Raw genomic sequence first — 21,529 nt, forward strand, 5'->3', positions numbered from 1 at the left:
AAATCAAACTAGAGCTTTCAGAAAACTTGTAAGATAAAAGGCTAACTTTCAAAAACCAATAGCTTTCCTATATATCATCAATTACTAATTATAAATTTTAATCAAAAAAAGATCATACGCACAATAGCAAAATAAACACACCAATAGAACACCTAAATGCCTATGAATAAGGCCTAGCAAGAAGTAAGCAAAACTTAAAGGAAGACACAGACATTTATGCTGATCTTTTATCTCCTCTTACTGGGGTAAAGTCGTAGCTGCCCTATCTTTCCTTGGTTCCTCCTTCAGTTTCTCTGACTCCTGGGCCAGATGTGTGTGCTCAGCTTTCTGACAAACACCTCAGTTTCTGCAGGATACCTCTGTCTCCAAGGTCAACAGCAATAGGAAGTGACAGGAGTTTCAGTCTGTCCTCATGGTGTCCCAGCTTGTGCTTGGGGATTCCATCCTGCCTTTGATCTTCCCACTTTAAATCCATCTTCCCTTCCCAATGGTCTGTAGTGATAACAACCTTACAGAGATTGCTTAACCAGCTCCCACATTGTGTAAGATAGTCCCCTGTAACAAATCGATATGAAGAGGTATGTATACATCTGCTGCTGGTCTCGCCTCTCTGGCTGAACTCTGAGCGATACAGTACATTTCAAAACTCAAGTATCAAGTAAAACACTGAATTCTATTACAGCAGGCAGATGTGTGCTCTGAAGAAATAGGTCATTGTTGATAGGTAGAGCCAGAAATGATATTGTTGAAAAATTATTGAAAAATTTCCTGTCTCAATTAGTCTTAGCAACTCTTCCACAATTACAAATGTCAACATTCTAAAATTCACAGGCTATGGAGAATTACCTGAAATGTTAACTCAGCTTCCTTTCACCCAGTTTCCAATTTTGTCTCAAGTAGTACAGTCTTTAAGTAAACAGTAGGTAAGATTTACCACAGCACCCAGAATCAGGCAATTGAGCTTAGAACCCAATTTGAAATACTGACTCCATAAGTTATTAGTTTGATTCTCTCTTCATTTCCTTTTCCTGTAGATTTTTAAAGATTTTTTCTTATTGGTTACACTGGAGATTGTGATTAATATCTTAATTTTATAACAATCTAGTTTTAATTAATACCAACTTAGCTTTAAAGTTTTTTATCAATTATAGTTGACATTCAATATTATATCAGTTTTGGGTGTATAGAATAGTGGTTAGACATTTATATAACTTAAGAAGTGATTCCCCCGCCCCCCAATAAGTCCAGTATCCCTTGACACCATGCATAGATATTACAATAGTATTGACTATATTTCCTATGCTGTAATTTACATCCCTGTATTTTGTAACTGCCAATTTGTATTTTGTAACTGCCAGTATTTTGTAACTGCCAATTTCTTAATCCCTTCACCTTTTTCACCCAGCTCCACAACCCCTCTTCCATCTGCCAACCATCAAAATATTCTCTGTATCTATGAGTTTGTTTCTGTTTTGTTTATTCATTCATTTTGTTTTTAGATTCCACATATAAGTGCAATCATGGTATTTGTCTTTCTCTATCTGACTTACTTCACTTAGCATAATACCCTCCATCCATATTGTGTCACAAGTGGTAAGATTTCATTCTTTTTTATGACTGAGTAATATCCCATTGTATATACACACCACTTCTTCTTTATCCAATCATCTATTGATGAACACTTAGGTTGCTTCCCTATCTTGGCTATTGTAAATAATGCTGTTATGAACCATAGGGATGCATATATTTTCAAGTTAGTACTTTGGATTTTTTCAGATAAAGAACCACAAGTGAAATTGTGGGGTCATATGGTATTATAGCTCTAATTTTAATTCTTTGAGGAACCATCATATTGTTTTCCATAGAGGCTGCACGAATCTGCATTCAAATAGTGCACAAGAGTTCCCTTTTCTCTACATCTTCACCAACACTTGTTTGTTGATTTACTGATTATGGCCATTCTGACAGGTGTGAGGTGATATTTCATTGTGGTTTTTATTAGCATTGAAGATTAGTGATGTTGAGGATCTTTTCATATGTCTATTGGCCATCTGTATGTCCTCTTTGGAGAAATGTCCTTTCAGAGGCTCTGCCCATTTTTTAATTGGATTGTTTGCCATTTTGGTGTTAAGTTGTTTGAGTCCCTTTTGTATTTTGGACATTAACTCCTTATCAGATATATCATTTGTGAATATCTTCTTCCATTCCATAGGTTGTCTTTTCACTTTGTTGATGGTTTCCTTTGCTGTGCAAAAACTCTTTAGTTTGATGTAGTCCCATTTGTTTATTTTTTCTTTTGTTTCTCTTGGCTGAGGAGACATATTCAAAAAAATATTACTAAGAGCAATGTCTGAGAGTTTACTGCCTAAGTTTTCTTCTAGTAGTTTTATGGTTTGGAGTCTTACATTTAAGTCTTTAATCTATTTTGAGTTTATTCTTGTATATGGTATAAGAAAGTGATCCAGTTTCATCCTTTTGCATGTATTTATCTAGTTTTCCCAACACCATTTATTAAAGAGACTGTCTTGTATATTCTTGATTCCTTTGTCATGGATCAATTGACCACAGAGGAGTTAGTTTATTTCTGCACTTTCTATTCTGTTCCATTGATCTATGTGTCTGTTTTTATCCCAGTCTTATGCTGTTTTGATACTGTTACCTTGCAGTATAGTTTGATATCAGGTGGTGTGAGACCACCAATTTCGTTCTTTCTCAAGATTGCTATAAGATTGGTAATAGGACTATTACCAAGATTGGCTATTCAGGGTATTTTGTGGTTCCATATAAATTTTAGGATTATTTCTTCTAGTTCTGTGAAAAATACCATTGGTATTTTGATAGGGATTGCACTGAGTCTATAAATTGCTTTGGGTAGTATGGACATTTTAATGATATTATCTTCTTCAATTTCTTTCTTCAATGTTCTATAGTTTTCCTAAGTACAGGAACATATAAGGCTATTATCTCCTTGGTTAAATTTATTCCTAGATATTTTATTTTATTTTTTTGATGCAATTGTAAATGGGATTGTTTTCTTAATTTCTCTTTCTGATAGTATATTATTGTGTATAAAAATGCAACAAATTTACAATATTAATTTTGTATTCTACTAGTTTACTGAATTCATTTATTTATCAGTTCTAGTAGATTTTTTTGGTGGAATATTTAGGGTTATCTATATATAGTATCATGTCATCTGCAAATGACACTTTTACTTCTCCCTTTCCAAGTTAGATGATTGTATGATTGCTGTGGCTAAGGCTTCCAATATAATATTAAATAAAATTGGTGAAAGTGGACATCCTTGTTTTGTTCCTGATCTTAAGGAAAACAATTTTACCTTTTCCTCATTGAGTATGATGTTAGCTATGGTTTGTCATACATGGCCTTTATTACATTGAGGTATGTTCCCTCTAGTCCCACTTTACTGAGAGCTTTTATCATAAATAAATGCTGGATTTTGTCAAAGAATTTTCTTCATCTATTGATATGATCATATGATTTTTATCCTTTAGTTTGTTTATGTGGTGTATTATGTTAATTGATTTGCAGATATTGAACCAACCTTGCATCTCAGGAATAAATCTCACTTGATCATGGTGTATAATCTTTTTAGTGTATTGCTGAATTCAGTTTGCTAATATTTTGTTGAAGATTTTTGCATCTATGTTCATCAGGTATATTAGACTATAATTTTCTTTTTTTGTAATATCTTTGTCTGGTTTTGGATTCAGGTAATCTTCATAAAATGAACTTGAGAGGCTTCCCTCCTCTTGAATTTTTGGAATAGTTTGAGAAGGATAGGTATTAATTCTTCTTTGAATGTTTGGTAAAATTCACCTGTGAAGCCATCCAGTCCAGGATTTTTGTTTGTTGGGAGGTTTTTGATTACTGATTCAATTTTTTTACTAGTAATTGGTCTGTTCAGAGTTTCTGTTTCTCCTTGATTTAGTCTTGGAAGATGGTATGCTTTTAGGAGTTTATCCATTTCTTCTACATTGTCCAATTTGTTGACACATAACTGTTCTTAGTATTTTTTTATAATCCTTTGTATTACGGTGTTTCCCCAAAAATAAGACCGGGTCTTATATTAATTTTAACTCCAAAAGACGCATAAGGGCTTATGTTCAGGGGATGTCATTCTGAAAAATCATGGTAGGGCTTATTTTCTCGTTAGGTCTTATTTTCAGGGAAACACGGTACTGTGGTGTCAGTTGTCGCTTCTTTTTCATTTCTGATTTTATTTCTTCGGGTCCTCTCTATGTTTTTCTTGATGAGTCTGGTTAAAGGTTTGTCAATTTTGTTTATCTTTTCAAAGAACCAGCTCTTGGTTTCATTTATCTTTTGTATTGCCTTTTTAGACTCCATTTTGTTTATTTCAGCTCTGATTTTCATGAATTCCTTCTTTCTAGTCACGTTCGGCTTTGTTTGTTGTTCTTTTGCTAGTTCCTTTAAGTACAAGTTAGATTGGTATTTAAGAAAAAAATTTTTTTATTAGGGAACAGTGTGTTTCTCTAGGGCCCATCAGCTCCAATCTAGTTGTGGAGGGCACAGCTCAGCTCCAAGTCCAGTCGCTGTTTTCAATCTTTAGTTGCAGGGGGCACAGGCCACCATTCCATGCAGGAATTGAAACGGCAGCCTTGTTGTTGAGAGCTCGTGCTCTAACCAACTGAGCCATCCAGCTACCCCTCCGGAGCTCAGCAGCAGCAGCTTGTTATCTTCAATCTAGTTGTGGAGGGCTCAGCTCACTGCCCCATGTGGGAAGCAAACCAGCAACCCTGTTGTTCAGAGCTCACACTCTAACCAACTGAACCATCTGGCTGCCCCCACAAGTTCGATTGTTTATTTGAGATTTTCCTTGTTTCTTGAGGCAGTCCTGCATTGCTATGAATTTCCCTCCTAGGACTGCTTTTGCTGTATCTCATAGATTTTGGATCATTGTGTTTTCATTTTCATTTGTCTCAAGGTAACTTTTGATTTCTTCCTTGATCTCATTGTGAACCCACTCATTGCTTACTAGCATGTTATTTAGCTCCATGTGTTTGCGTGGTTTTCAGGCTTTTTTCCCCTTATAATTGAGTTCTAGTTTCATATCACTGGGGTCAAAGAAGATGCTTGGAGTGATTGCAATCTTCTTAAATTTATTGAGAATTGTTTTGTGGCTTAACATTGGTCTGTATTGGAAAATGTTACTTATGTGCTTGAAAAGAATGTTTATTCTGCTGCTTTGGGATGAAATGCTCTACAAACATCAATTAAATCCATCTGGTCTAATGTGTCATTTAAGGTCGCTGTTTCCTTTTTGATTTTCTGTCTGAAAGATCTATCCATTGATATCTTGTGCTGTTAAAGTCCTCTCCTATGATTTTATTACTATTTATCTCTCGTTTTATGTCTGTTAGTATTTCCTCTATATATTTATATATTCCTCTGTGTTGGGTGCATAGATGCTTACTAGGGTTATATCCTCTTGTTGCATTGTTCCCTTTATCATTATGATGTGTCATTCTTTGTCTTTTTTTATAGCCTTTGTTTTAAAGTCTATTTTGTCCAATATAAGATTGCTACATCAGCTTTTTTTTTTCAGTTCCATTTGCATGACATATCTATTACCATCCGTTTACTTTCAATCTATGTGTGCCTTTCAATCTGAGGTGGGTTTCCTGTAGACAGCATATGTATAGGTCTTTTAAAAATTATTATTTTATTTATTTTTTGAGGGGGGATTCTTGTTTTTTTCATCCATTAAGCTACCTTATGTCTTTTGATTGGAGAATTTAATCCATTTATATTTAAAGTGGTTATTGATAGGTACATAGTTGTTGCTATTTTAGTATTCATATTTATGTTCTTTTTGTTTGTTTTCCTCCTTCTTCTTAAAGAGGTCCCTGTAACATTTCTTGTAATAGTGGCTTGGTGGTAATGAATTTCTTTAGCTTTTTCTTGTCTGGGAAGCTCTTTATCTCCCCTTCAATTTTAAATGATAGACTTGCTGGGTAGAGTAGTCTTGGTTGTAGGCCCTTGTTTTTCATCATTTTGAATATTTCCTGCCATTCCCTTCTGGCCTGCAAAATTTCTATTGAAAAATCAGTTGACAGTCTTATGGGAGCTCCCTTGTAGGTAACTAGTTGTCTTTCTCTTGCTCCTTTTAAGATTCTCTCTTTGTCTTTAATCTTTGGCATTTTAATTGTGATGTGTCCTGGTGTGGGGTTTTTTGGGTTTGTCTTGTTTGGGACTCTCTGCACTTCCTGGTTTAGTATGTCTATTTCCTTTGCCAGGTTAGGGAAGTTTTCAGTCATTATTTCTTCAAATACATTCTCAATCCCTCACTCTCTTCTCCTGGTACTTCTATGATGCAAATGGTGTTATGCTTGATGTTGTCCCAGAGGTCCCTTAAACTATTTTAATTTTCTTGGTTGTTTTTTGGTTTTGCAGATTTGATTGGGTATTGTCTGCTCCTTTGTCTTTCAAATTGCTGCTGCAATCCTCTGTTTTATCTAATCTTCTGTTGATTCCTTCTAGTGTGCTCTTCATTTTTGACTGGTTCTTTTTTTATGGTTTCTATGTCCTTATTTATGATTACTATTTCTCTGTTGAAGTTCTCACTAAGTTCCTTGAGCATCCTTATACCAGGGTTTGAACTCTGTATCTGGTAGATTTCTTGCCTCCATTTCATTTAGCTCCTTTTCTGGAGTTTTCTCCTGTTTTTTCATCTGGGACATATTTCTTTGTCTCCTAATGTTGGTTGCCTCCCTGTGTTTGTTTCTACATATTAGGTAGATTGCCTACATCTCCCAGTCTTGGAATGGTGGCTTTTCGTAGTTGGTGTCTATTGGGGTCCAGTGATACAGTCTCCCTGATTACCTGAGCTGGGTACTCCAGGGGTGTCCCTTGTGTGAGTTGCTTGTGCCTTCCGGTGATAGTTGAGTCTTGACTGCTGTTGGCACATCAGTGGGTGGTATTGATTGATCTTCAGGCTGCCTGGCTGTGAGTTGGACATGACCACAGCATACGTGCTGCTGCGTGTGGGTGGACCCCACGGAGCAAGGTTTACCGCAGTAGGCTATGATGCTTCCTGAACCAATCTTTGGGTGTGCCACTTATAGGACTAATTGGATGGTGCTCTGTTGTGGTATGAAGCTGACCACCAGGTGTGTTGGCTCTGAGGTCTCTTGGGAGAGGCTCTCAGGCAGGCCAAGTTTAACCACTGCTTGTACCTTGCCCAGGGCTATCTGGTAGGAAGTACAAAATGATCTGAGTTTGAAGCTTCTTCTACTGGATGTAGAAGCACATGGGAGAGGCCATGGTGAGAACCAAGGCTTGTTGTCAGTAGTAGTGGGTCTTGGGCAGCTCAGCAAAAGTCCACGCCCGCCCCCCCCCGGGGGGACTGCCACTACCTGCCAGCTGCCCACAAGGCTCAGCTGCTGAAAGAGCCTCAAGCAGTTGGGTGAGGCAGGCAGGGTCTCAGGGAGTCACCAGCATGGGGCAAATGGGGTTCACCAGGTTAATGCAGATTCAGATTTGGTGCCAAGTGCTGAGCCTGGATCCACTCAACAAGACATAGGGCACACAGTGAGGACAGCCACCACCCACCTAGGGTCCATGGATCACAAAGAGTACTCAAAAAAAGACTGAAGACTGAAGAGCTGGCCAATGCCCACTGGCCACCACCAGAAGAGCCTCAGGCAGTGCGTGAGTTGGGTGGGACAGAGTTCTAGGGAGTCACCAGTGTGGAGTGAGCAGAGTTCGCCAGGTTAGTGCAGAGTCAGATTTGACCATGTCGGGGTAGGGCTCACCACCCTGACAATGGCAGCTGTCCCTTCAGCCCTTGTCCTGAAACCACACAACTAAGTCTCTCCCTGTATGTCTCTGGTGGCTCCTGAGCAGCTGTCCCTCCACTGGAGCCCAGGGTGAGTGCCTGAAAGTGAGTGAGTCTGTTCATCGGTCCTTTAAGAGGAGGCTGGCGTTTTCAGCAGCCTTCTGTCTCACTCAGATAGACAGAAACCCCACTGATTTTCACAGCCAGATGTTGTGGGTGTTCCTCTTCCGGCATTTGTGGTCCTGGCTGGGGATCCCAGTGTGGAGCTGGGGCACTTTACTCCACATGGGGGACTTCTGTGGCTGAGTTATCCCTCTCACATCTTAACCACCACAGGTGGGTGTGGAGCCAGCCTGTGTCACATTGCTGCCCCTCCTACCAGTTGACGTGGATTCTTCTTAACATCCTTAGTTATAGGACTTCTGTTCATCCAGTGTTTGTATGGCTCTCCAGATTGATTGTGTTATAATTTAGTGGTAATTTTGATGTGTTCATGGGAGGAAGTTAGCACAGCATTTACCTACTCCACCATCTTGACTGGAACCTCCGAATCATCTGGAAACCACTGATCTTTATAAAGTCTCTATGGTTTTGCCTACTGAAGAATGTCACATAGTTGGAATCAGAATATATAGACTTTTCAGAATGGCTTCTTTCACTTAGCAAAATGCACTTTAAATTTCTCCCACGTCTTTGCATGTCTTGATAGCTCATTTCATTTTACCACTAAATAAAACCCCATTGTATGGATGCAGTACAGTTTGTTTATCTACTCATTGAAAGAAGGACATTTTAGTTGCTTCCAGGTTTAAGTAATTATGATTAAAACTATTAACATTCACAGTTTCAACTAATTTGGGTAAACACTTTCACCATGAATATTGGACCATACAGTAAGCCTATGCTTAGCTTTCTAAGAAATTGCCAAAGTCTCCCAAAGTGACTATACAATTTTGGTTTCCTATCAACAATCTGTGAGAGTCTCTGTTGCTCCACATCCTCACCAGTGTTCCAGATTTTGGCCATTCTAATAGGTACATAGTGATATCTCATTGTTGCTTTCATTTGCAAATTCCCTGATGACTTAGGGTGTTGAGCATCTTTTCATATGCTTATTTGCCATCTTTATATACTCTTTGGTGAGGTGTCTGTTCAGATCTTTGGCCCATTTTTTAAATTGGATTGTTTTCATAATGTTGAATTTTAAGTGTTTCTTTTCTTTTTGTATATTTTGGATACCAGTCCTTTTAAAGATACGTATTTAAAAAAATTTTCTCCTAGTACATGGCCTATCTTTTCATTCTATTAACAGTGTTTTTCTGCAGAGCAAAAATTTTACTTTTAATGAAGTTCAACTATTAATTTGGCAATATCCTTGCTGTCTATATGATCAGTCACAATTCCAATTGCTAAAATGTATGTCACAGAAAATAACCACATTTCCTTGTTAACTGCATCATTTTTTAGATAGGGAGTTCTCATCAGATCTTTAATCTGAGTGATTTTTAAATCTTTTGTCATTCATAGACAGCTATGGCTTTACCTTTGATTCTACTTTGAAAGCATTTGTAATGAACTACAGATAAAAATGCTTAATCTTCAAGGAGATTCATGGAAAGGACCCTGACAGGTATTCTAGAATGCATGTTTCTGATAACTAAGATCATAACATTGAACTGGATAAGAATTTCTAGAATTCTAATAGAGAAACTGATTGATTTATTAAAGTGTTAAACCAAATCAAGTAAAACAATACTTACATGTGCCTGAAAGAAGTGATGAGGATGATTGTAATTTTTGCACTTTTTGTTTGAAGCATTGTTTGTTCTTTAGTGTTTTGTTTTCCAGATTTAAGGAAATTTTTTTCTCTTTTCTTAAGCTATCTATAACTTACAGAAATTTATTAATTATGACTTCATAAACAAAAATTAAAACATGTATCTTTTTCTCTCTACCAGATCCCTCCAGAATTTGGAAACTCTTAGTGAATATTCTTATTTTCATAGCAATATAGGTGTTTGCATAGGTTCAAAAAGAATGTGTTGTCCTTGCAACAGAACATAATTGGAAGCATTGGTTATATTGCCCAGGCTTTAACTGGAATGTACTACATTAACATTGACAGAATCGGATATGATCAGACAGATTTAAGGAACTAATATTTACTTTTGGAGCCAATGCTTATAAAGTCCCTTGAAATACTGGCCTGATACCTTGCTTACAGAGTTCCAAGCCTTACAGGTGAGTAAAGATGATCACTTACTGGCAGGCCTAGGAAACTTAAGATATACTAGGGACCTTTATTTTATTTTATTTTTATTATATTGGGGAAGGGGAACAGGACTTTATTGGGGAACAGTGTGTACTTCCAGGACTTTTTTTTTTCCCCAAGTGAAGTTGTTGTCCTTTCAATCCTAGTTGTGGAGGGTGCCATTCAGCTTCTAGTTGTTGTCCTTTCAGTCTTAATTGTGGAGGGTGCAGCTCAGCTCCAGGTCCAGTTGCCATTGCTACTTGCAGGGCACGCAGCCCACCATCCCTTGCGGGACTCGAGGAATCGAACTGGCAAACTTGTGGGTGAGAGTCCACTGGCCCATGTGGCAATTGAACTGGCAGCCTTCGGAGTTAGGAGCACAGAGCTCCAACCGCCTGAGCCACCGGACCGGCCTACTAGGGACCTTTAAAAGTAAGGCATTCATCCAAATCTAGAGGTGCTGCAGGCAAAGTCTGATGGCAAATATTTGGCTTGGATCCCCAGCCTTGAAAAACTTTTAAAGGTCCAAGCTAGAATTTTTTACTAAAATTTTCAACAAAGCTGATTTAAACAAAGCCTATATGATAAATTGATGTCTTGTAGCATTTGTGTAAATAATGTCAGACCAGGATAATGAGACTAAACTATTTTACAAATTAGTCTTATTATAATTACATTTGATTAAAAAAAAAAGCTGACTATAGAGAGAAAACAATGTTTCAGTAGAAAACTAAAACACAACCCCATGGTTATAGATTCTAGCCCTGTTCATTTTTGTTGAAGTTTTGTTACCTACCTGTAAGCTGGACTGGATCCTGAATTGTTTTAATTTCCTCCAAAATCTAGCTACAACTGTCCAAACTAACATTTCCAATTTTTCTCCCACTCTGCTGACTTGGAATCACTGAAAATTAAAACTCTTTTTCTCAAAGCCCTACAAGCAAAAGCTGGATGACTTGATGTAAACTTCAGAGAAGTCACCACAATAGATCTAGAAATCTCCTTAAATGGTTGCCTTCTGGACTCAGAAACTAGGTTTTCAACTGTTATCTTTGGTTTTCTTTCACTTCCATAGAAATACCCCTCATTAAATGCCTGATTGCTCACACCATATAGAGACCTAACTTAGGTAGACACACACTCCCACCTATACCACTGCTGCTTGAAATAAGAAGACAAAGGATATGTCAACTCTTTAACTGAATTGACATATCCCAAAGACTAAAAGACTAGTTCAATGAGCTGTGGAAAAATTTATCAACTCAGTTTCTGGACTGAGTTGATAAATTGAAACTTCTTAGAGAATTTTCAAAAAGTGGGGAATGAAGGGTAGCATATTATGTCACGCCAAAACATGCCACATTGGCATAAGAATTATCTTGAGATAAAGGCACTTGAAAAACAGCAGATATTTTCTGTTAGAAAGACATTGAAAAATTATTCTACTCTCTACCTTTTTTCCTAAAACAGGAGATAAAAACTCACATTTGAAAGGAAAAAAGAAACATTAATTGACAGGGAGTCAAAGCTGAGAGAATTCTAGACAGCCCATGTAAAAATAATTGTTATCTTCCTCCAGCCTCCTCACATAGTTACTTTTCTACAACTGACTCTCCTTGTTCAACCTAGTATAAAAGCATGTAGGTTTTACCATTTCTTTGTATCTTCATGTCCTTATGAGGGCCTGTGTGTCACATAAAAATCATGTAAATTTATATGTTTTTTTCCTGTTAATTTGTCCTATGTCAGTTTAATTCTCAGGCCCAGTTGAAAAATGCTAAGAGGTTAGAGGTAAAATATTGTCTGTCCTACAGAGATGACTTCAGAGCTACTTACATATTAGACTGAAAACAAAAACCTTCTATTTAGTTGTTAATTTCTTCTATAATATTTTTAGATTCCAACAGCACTTAATTTTTTCTTTTGATGATATGGTAATAGATTCTTAAATATAGCACCAAGGAACAAGCAACAAAAGAAAAAATAAATAAACTGGACTTCATCAAAATTATAAACTTTGTGCAACAGAGGACATTAGAAAAAAAGTGAAAAGACAACCAACTAAATGGGAGAAAACATTTGCAAACCATATATCTCATAAACCATATATATATCATATATATATATATATATATATATATATATATATATATATGAATGATGCTGAGCATCTTTTCATAGGTCTGTTGGGCCATCTGTATATATCTATATCTATATATCTATATATCTATATATCTATATCTATATATATATATATACAGATATATATATGCCTTATAACTAAACAACAGAAAGTCAAACAACTCAATTCAAAAATGGGCAAAGGACAGACATTTTTCTTGAATAGACATTTCTCCAAAAAAAGACATACAGAGGGCCCAACAAACCTATGAAAAGATGCTCAGCATCATTCATTTGCATAGAGTACAAATTAAAACCACAATGAGACACTTCACTCCTACTAAGATGGTATAATAATTTAAAAAACAACATTGCAAAAATCACAAGTATATTAATGTAAATGTCATTGAATTGTACACTTGAAATTTTATGTTATGTAGGTTTTACCTCAATTTGTTTTTCTGAATATTTTATTCTATAGTATCTTATTCAGTATTATGGTTGTACTATTTGGGATTATCCCTTTCAGGATATATGTTTTCTTCTCCCTATAAAGTCTGTTTCTTTGTAGTTGCTTCCTTGTATAATTAGTTTATCACAGTTACCTGATCATCCTAGGCTGCTTTCTCACATTTCAGAGAGGGAGATGAAAAGTGAACGGGAACACTGGTGTCACTTGGTGGGCTTTGAACTGTGAGTTATACTCCAGGTCATCTGTGGGCTTTGTGCTGTGGAATCCCCGATATTAGCAATGGCTTTTAGGATTTTCTATTTGGTTTGGTCAAATTCCCTATAAAAAGCTCCATAACACTCCTGTCTGGAGGGTGCAGCCATAACTGCCAGCATTCTAGCAGCTGAGCAGCAGATGAAACATAGATATATATTTTAAATTAATATGAAAGTTGGCACATAAATTTGTTAAAAGGCAAAACACTCGAAGTTATCAATTACATAGATTTTATAGTCCCAGATATGATCCATACACATTTAAATTTTAAGGTGTTCATTTTATAAAAGCTTATATGGCAACACCTGAGATAGGCCTTGATCAGGTTGACAAGATTAAATATATTAACAGAGAAATACAAACAAACTAGACGAGCAATTAATTTTAGAAAACAATGAACTGCTTTCCTGGAAAAAGAAATTCAATCTAAGAAAGAGTAAAGGACACTTACAGTAGGGAAAGTCACATTCATGGATTTAAAAACCATGATAAGTTCACATTTGGGAGAAAAGTTCACTTAAAATTATAACTCCTTTCTTTTTATTTTTTTATAACTGCTTTCTTGATCTCCAATAGGATAGTGCAGATTCTTGGAAGAACTAAGAATGCATCACTAATGTCCTTTCCACCCAGTTGAGAGCCAAACTACTTTCCAAATGACAAGGTCACTTCCCATGCTTCATATTATAGGCATACCTCACAGATATTGCAAATACCACAGCAATAAAGCGAGTGCCACAACAAAGCGAGTCCTAATCTTTGCTAGCAGAGGGTGTTGACATCAGTTCATAAAACTTTAAAAGATTTTTTTATTAGTTTCAGGTGTACAAAACAACATAATCGTTAGACATTAAAACCCCTCATAAAGTGATAACCCACCCCCAAGCTTCTTCCCCTCTTACATCCTACATAGCTGTTACAATACCATCGATTATGTTCCCTATGTTGTACTCCACATCCTGTGACTATATATACCTATATATTTAGTTATAGTTGGCATTCAATATTATTCTACTTCACCTTCAGGTGTATAGCACATTGGACATAGTCTATGAAATGATCCCCCTGATAAGTCCAGTGCCCATCTGGTACCTTACATGATCTTTACAACATTGTTGATTATATTCCCCATACTGTATTAACTGTCAATTTGTATTTCTTAATGCCTTCACCTTTTTCACCCTGCCCCCAACCCCATTCCCATCTATCACCCTGATAGATCTATTACCAATTTGTACTCTTAATCCCTGCCCGTTTCACCCATCCTTAACCCCCCGCCCATCTTTAAAAAGTCCCTCTAAGATTCCTTGTAATATTGGTTTGGTGGTGATGAATTCCTTCACCTTTTTCTTGTCTAGGAAGCTCCTTATTTGTCCTTCAATTCTAGATGATAACTTTGCTGGGTAGAGTAATCTTGGTTGTATGTCATTGCTTTTCATCACTTGGAATATTTCCTGCCACTCCCTTCTTGCCTGCAAACTTTCTGTTGAGAAACCGGTTGACAGTCTTATGGGGGCTTCCTTGTAGGTAACTAACTGCTTTTCTCTTGCTACTTTTTAAGATTCTCTCTTTGTCTTTAACCTTTGGCACTTGATTATGATGTGTCTTGGTGTTGGTCTCTTTGGGTTTATCTTGTTTAGGACTCTGTGCTACCTAGGTTTGTATGTCTATTTCCTTCACCAGGTTAGGGAAGTTTTCTATCATTACTTCTTCAAATAGGTTTTCAATTCTTTGCTCTCTCTCTTCTCCTTCTGGTACCCCTATAATGTGAATGTTGGTATGTTTGATATTGTCCCAGTGGCCCCTTAAACTCTCCTCAATTTTTTGGATTCCTTTTTCTTTTTGCTGTTCTAGTTGGGTGTTTTCTGCTACCTTGTCTTCTACATCACTGGTTGCATCCTCTGCTTCATCTAATCTACTGTTGATTCCCTGAAATATATTCTTCATTTCCATTACTGTACCCTTTCTTTCTTTTTGCAGTTTTAGGGGTTGATTTTATTTTTTATTTGTAATAAAAGATTTTTTAAATGTTTCATGTTTACAAAACAATGTACTAGTTAGACATTTATCATTTATATCCCTCACACAGTGATAACCCCCCTCCCCCATCTACTACCCCTGACATCGCATACAGCCATTACATTTCCACTGTCTCTGTTCCTAATGCTGTACTCCACTTCTTGTAAATATATATATGTATATATGTATATATCTATATATCTATGCATATATAGATATAGATGTAGATAGATATAGATATAATTATAGTTGACATTCATTATTTTTCAGCTTCAGCTTCAGGTGTACAGTGCAGTGATCAGGCATCTACATCACCCCTGAGGTGGTCTCCCTAATGAGACAAGTGTCCATCAGATACCCTACAAAATCTTTACAACATTATTGATTACATTCCCATAATTGACTTTCGTATCCCTGTGGCAATCCTGTGGTTACCGATTGTGCTTTCTAATCCCCTCACCTTCCCCCTTATTCTCCCCCACATCTAGCAACCCTCAGTTTTTCCTCTATGTCTCTGAGACTGTTTCTGATTAGTTCGTTCATTTATTATTTTCTTTAGATTCCACATATAAGTGAGATCATATAGTATTTGTCTTTCTCTGTCTGACTTATTTCACTTAGCATAATGTTCTCTAGGTCCATCCATATTGTTGCAAATGGTAAGATTTCATTCTTTTTTGTATCCTTTATTTCTGACTGGTTCTTTTTCATGATTTCCATCTCCATTTTTATGCTTCCTATCGCTCTGTTGAAGTTCTCCCTGAGATCACCAAGCATTCTTAAAACCAGTGTTTAGAACTCTGCATCTGATAGATTGCTTATCTCCATTTCACTTAAGTCCTTTTCTGGAGCTCTGTTCTGTTCTTTTATTTGGGACATGTTTCTTTGTCTCCCCATTTTGGCTGCCCTCCACCCTGTGTTTGTTTCTATGTATTAGGTAGGGCTGCCATGTCTTCCAGTCTTAGTAGAGCGGCCTGATGTAGCAGGTGTGCTGTGGGGTTCAGTGTCACACTCTTTCTGGTCATCTGAGCCATGCACTCCAGGTGTTGATTATCTATCTGTTCCTGTGTGGGTTGTTTGTGCCCTTCTTTTGTAGTTGAGCCTTGGTTGATAATTGCACATCAATGCGAGGGAATGGCACTTGGGCTCACTGTGAGGACTGGCCTTGACTACAATGGAAGAGTTGCTGTGCAGGGGCTGAGCCTGATGCCTGCCCAATCCACCCCTTGGGTGTGTCATAGTTGGAGGCAGCTGGGTAATGCTCCACCTGATTTTGAAGCTGGCCACTAGGGTACCAGCCCCAGGACCACCTTGGAGGAGATCTGCTATAGGTCAAGTTCAGCAACAGCCCATGCCCCACCTGGGGCCACCCAGAGGGAGCCACAAAGAAATCCGCAGATGGCTGCCACCCATGCTGTGCTTGGAGGTGCTTTGAGAGGCCAAACTGCAAACCACACTTAGTGCCACACTTAGGGCTGCTCAGTCCGAGGCACAGGACATGCTCAAGCCAGAGGGTGCTTGTCTGAGTTCCGCCAACCTTTGAGAGACCCTAGGGAAGTCTGCAGCTTGAACCAAGGCAGATGGTCTCCATGAAAAAACCGCTAGAAGCACCTGGGTATGCCCAAAAGTTGGGCGGGGCCAGGTCTCAAATCGCCAGGGCATGGCGAACAAATGGTGGAGACTCAGAAATGGCAGCCGCCTGTGTTCCCACACAGGGAAGGGGGCAAGCTCAGCAAAGAAACAATGGCCTCCACCAGCTCCCCGTCTAAGAGAAAGCCTCCTCTCCAACCCCTGTCCCAAGCCAGACAACTCAGTTCCCCACCTGCTGCCTTTTCAGCTGCTGCCCCAGTGCTGGAGCTCAGAGTGAGTGATTCTGTTGGTGGGTAAGTCCCAGGAGTGCCTGGGACTGTAGCCACACAGTCTCATTCAGTCACAATCTCCACTGGTTTTCACAACCAGAAATTAGGGGGACTTCTCTCCCAGGCACTGGAACCCTGGGCTGGGATCTCTTGCTCTTCCAGGGGATGGGTAGACCCCCACAGCTGAAATAACCCTCCCGATCTTTCATGGTCACACATGGGTGTGGGACCAGCCTGTCCTGAGTCTCTGCCCTTCCTACCAGTCTGGAGATGGCTTCTTCTGTGCATACTTAGAAAGGCTTCAGTTCAGCTTGATTTTAGGTGCCTCACAGTAATGGCTGTTTTATAGATTAGTTGTAATGTTGATGTGGTTGTGAAAGAATATAAGCACAGCATTTACCTACTGTGCCATCTTGGTCGTCTCTCTCATAAAACTTTTAAAACCTCTACCCCACCCTCTACTCCTGTCCAACTGTACATGGAGCACCGTGGGCGGCAGGGCCTGCAGTGGAACTGAGTGGGGCATGCCCAGCCTGTGGGTCCCTGGGGCACAGAGAAACCAGGCCCCCCGCCCAACTCCCACCTCACCTTGCTCAGTCACCCTCCCCTGGCTGGCTGGTGTGGCCATGGAGGTCTACATCCCATCCTTTCCTAGGAAGAGAGTGATACCTGGTGTTTAAGGTAGAAGTGCTAATGAATGGAAGAAAACATTCTGTTGAAAAAACGTGCAGCGAATTTTACGCCTTGCACAAAAAGCTTAAGAAATATATTAAAACTCCAGAAATTCCATCTAAACATGTGAGAACTGGGTCCCAAAATCCTGGAACAACGACGACAAGTTTGGAAATACATGTACAAGCTGTCTTTAGAAGATGAAGAACTGCCCAAACTGTTTCCTGATTTCCTGAATGTGTGACACTTGCCATCTCTACCAAGGAGAGTTGTGGGCCTTTTGATGAGACAGAATCTGAAGAGGCTGTCAGCAAACTGTCCCACCAGCCGGTGCTGCTACCTCAGGGATCCACATCTTGCCGCAACCGGCGATTTTCCAAATGTGGTTACTGGAGTTCTGTGGGGCTTCTTACCCTCACCTCCAGCCCGCCTAGAAATCCCACGTGGCCAGAAGAGGCTGAAGCAAGTTTGGAAGCTGCAGTCAAGGAAATTGTATCTACCAAGTTAACCTAAATTCTATGACATCACAGCTGGAGCTAGTGGTAAAATTCACAGTCGCAGTTGAATTCAGGGCAGGGTCTTTTCCATTCCAGTGCTTTTAAAATGCAAAGCCACGTGTTTATAAAGTAGAAGGTAGCTGCCAGTTTAGAAACCCATGAAAAGGAGGCTACAGATGCTCCCAGGAGCATGGAGTGTGACAAAACAAAGTGACTCACTGCTTCACTCCCACCATTGGCTAATGGAAAATCTTACTCTGAATCGTACTGAGACTGATCAACTTTGGTGGCTTTTTTGTTCAGATTTTGTGACACACTAATCTTTTCATTACGAGATTTTCTCAGCCAGTGATAGATCCATTCTGCAGTGCTGACATCAGGAGAGTGTCACAGAAACACACACTGCTAAATGTGAGGGAGGAGCTAAACTGGAAATTAAATTATGCTGACAATATTAGGGCCCTTTTAAATCATGGCATTTTCATTTACATTACAGTGATGATACATCCTGCCTAGCGGTTAACTTCTAATGTCAGTACATAAGACAAAATGGGGTGTTAAGAGTATCCTTGAAAGCCCTTTGGAAAGGTGCCACATTAGAAATCTGTCCATCTGCCACAGCCTGTTCTTCCTCCAGTGTGGGAAGAAACGACTGTTGTTTCGGTTGAAGACCAACAGAAGGTATTGGTGTTTCTCTAGAGGCTATTTTGTATTAAAAAACACAGACCTTTAAACTCTAGAATAGCACTTGCCCCTGCAAGATGCTTGCCCTCTCAGAGATAGACTGTGAACTGACAGTGACTGAGGGAACCCCACATTGACAACACTCAACCTGGTTTACTCAAGTGCATCCAGTCATTGAAGACATGGTATTGCCCCGGGATTTACTGTTATTTTCCTTATTATTTCCTTTTCACTGACCTCACATACTCAATTAATCTAAGCTAAATGTGTTTATGACATGACTCCAATGGACATCTTACAGACATCCATATTTTAAGTAGTAAGAATACAAGTATTTATGCAACCTGTAAGTATGTGCTATATTGGGGTACTTCATCGAAAACTAATGAATAGCTAGCCTATTTATGGTTATTAGTTTCAGTAAGTACCTGTGTGAGACAAGAATACTTAGATTTAAAACTAATTACTGAATCATGTTATTTGGTAAGGATATATAAATACACACCTTTAAAGCCTGCTGTAAACATTTAGAGGTGTATTTCTAATAAACATGTTGCTACATGTTGGAAACAAGCAAGAACTAAATAATGAAGTGTCATCAACCAAAAATAATTGAACAGTAAAGTGTTGGAGATATTTTTTAATGTTTTATATTACCTATTTTGAATTAAATAAAAAGAACGAGAAAAAAAACTTAACACCTGTGAAGCGCAATAAAGCGAAGCGCAATAAAGTGAGGTATGCCTGTATGCAACATAATGATCATTTTCCAGTTGGTGGGCTGGTGATAATCCTTCTATTTTAGCCACACTCATTGAAACTTCTTATTAAAATGCCTATTAATAGAACAGTCACAGCAACAGCTAAAGCTATTCCACGAGGGAAAATCAACTGTCTCACTGTCAAAACATCCCCAACAGTGAAAAATGCCTGCTGCTTGTTGTCTTCCATTACCATCAGTTGGATAGCCTGGTTCTCTGGTCTGATGACATCCAGTAAAATCACTCCATTCGTGCCTTCTTTATCCAGGCTAGAGCCATGTGTTGGCAGAGAACAGTGCAGTATTAACCCATGTACCTGACTGAGTACACGATGTGACACAAAATACACTGTAAACAATGACCATCAATCGTTCGTCAGTATATGTGAAATCACACTGAAAACATTTCATAGAACACAGAGTTGATCTCCCAATTATCAGGGCAGATACAAGTTTTATTGAGCAAAAGAGCAGGATCTCATGAACCAAGCAAGTGTGACTTCACTAAGTTTCATCTTGCAAAACAGAAACAGAGTATACCAGAGGAGATCTTCTGGTACCTGTGGAGGTAGGCCTGGTCTCCTGAATCCCTTTCATCCTAGCTCGAAACTGTGCCTAAAAACAGGTGTCACAGAAGTAAATGAAATGTATGCCAAGTTAGACTAGTGGTCTTTTGTTAAAACTTCATTTCAGCTACTGCTGAAACTACTGCTAAAGGATTACAACATCTAGGACAGTGGTTTTTGCTCCTGATAAAACTTATCACTAGACAACCACTCTTCTTCTCCGACACTCAGCTCACAATGGTAATATAAAAAGCTACTGGTTGCTATAGCTCCAAATCTAACATGTTTTCTGCACTTGTGCTCTTTAGTGTTACTAAACAACAATAAAAGGAATAAAGTCTAAAGATAATTGGTACTGTGGTCTCATGGGTAGTTTATGGTCCAGCTTCATGTCCTGTACACTTTATTCCCTCCAATAATCAAACTGAAGATAGGAAAGACATAATACATCACAATTTAAAAAATCAAAAGGGATATGAAACTTAGAAGGTGGTCAAAACCTAGACTGTGACAGTCTGTGCACCTAAAGCCATCCTTCGTGTCTCCTTGTCACTAATACCTCCCCAAAGCCAACCTCCCATACATCTCATCTGAGGCCTCGACACCATGAACAGGACCCACAGTCACTACAGAGATGCCCATATGGTCACGACCCATCCTGTCCTCATCAGTGTGGTCTGTCCCATGTACTTCCCACTGGTCACAGGGACTTAGTATATTGTGTTTGAGGACACCACGGACAAAAGGATTTTTAACAGAGGCCTAAAAATAGATAGCAAGTCAGTAAAAGTAGGAAACAAACTCCTAGTTTTCTAAGAGTATTGCACCAAAACATTTTCCACGATAATTTTTTTTTGGTTGATCCCTAGTTAGTAGATATTCAATGAGGTCATATTAAGAGGAAAATGCTGAAACTTGACTTTCTTCTGCCCCCAAACCCCACAAGTAGATCCATTTCATGATTCAAAGTGACTCATGCTGCTGGTGGCATTCTTACTATTTTGACCCTAAAAGATTCCTTACCATCCCCTGGGATCAAGTAGAGCCACATTTCTAAACGGACAACCTGTCTGTTACCTGCTCTGCAACTCTATTCCAGTTTACCCTCCAGATATACACCAGACAGAAAACACCTTGAAAGAAGACACAAACCGTCAATCCAGACCAGACACCTATGGATGTAAAATGAATATCATGGTTTAGATTTTGTTCAGTTCTGTACCCTTCATCAATAAAATTCTTCCCCAACTAGTGTATCTGCAGAATAAACTTCAGCTGAAGTAAGTTCCCTAAAATTTTAGGTATTTATGGACCAGGAATAGACTGAAGCTTACCATGGACCTATCAATGGTAATCAATTGATCAATCAATAATACGATTAGGGCCGGCCCGGTGGCTCAGGAGGTTAGAGCTCCATGCTCCTAACTCCGAAGGCTGCTGGTTCGATTCCCACATGGCCCAGTGGGCTCTCAACCACAAGGTTGCCAGTTTGATTCCTCGAGTCCCGCAAGGGATGGTGGGCAGCTCCCCCTGCAACTAAGATTGAACACGGCA

General features: G+C 38.8%; 1 pseudogene; it reads left to right on the plus strand.

The window, feature by feature from the left end:
- The first annotated feature begins 17,291 nt into the window (after positions 1-17,291).
- LOC117012828 (sorting nexin-24-like) lies at positions 17,292-17,902 on the plus strand (annotated as a pseudogene).
- The last annotated feature ends 3,627 nt before the right edge of the window (positions 17,903-21,529 follow it).

The sequence above is a fragment of the Rhinolophus ferrumequinum genome, chromosome 21 (assembly GCF_004115265.2).
Source record: "Rhinolophus ferrumequinum isolate MPI-CBG mRhiFer1 chromosome 21, mRhiFer1_v1.p, whole genome shotgun sequence".
NCBI classification, from domain to species: domain Eukaryota; kingdom Metazoa; phylum Chordata; class Mammalia; order Chiroptera; family Rhinolophidae; genus Rhinolophus; species Rhinolophus ferrumequinum.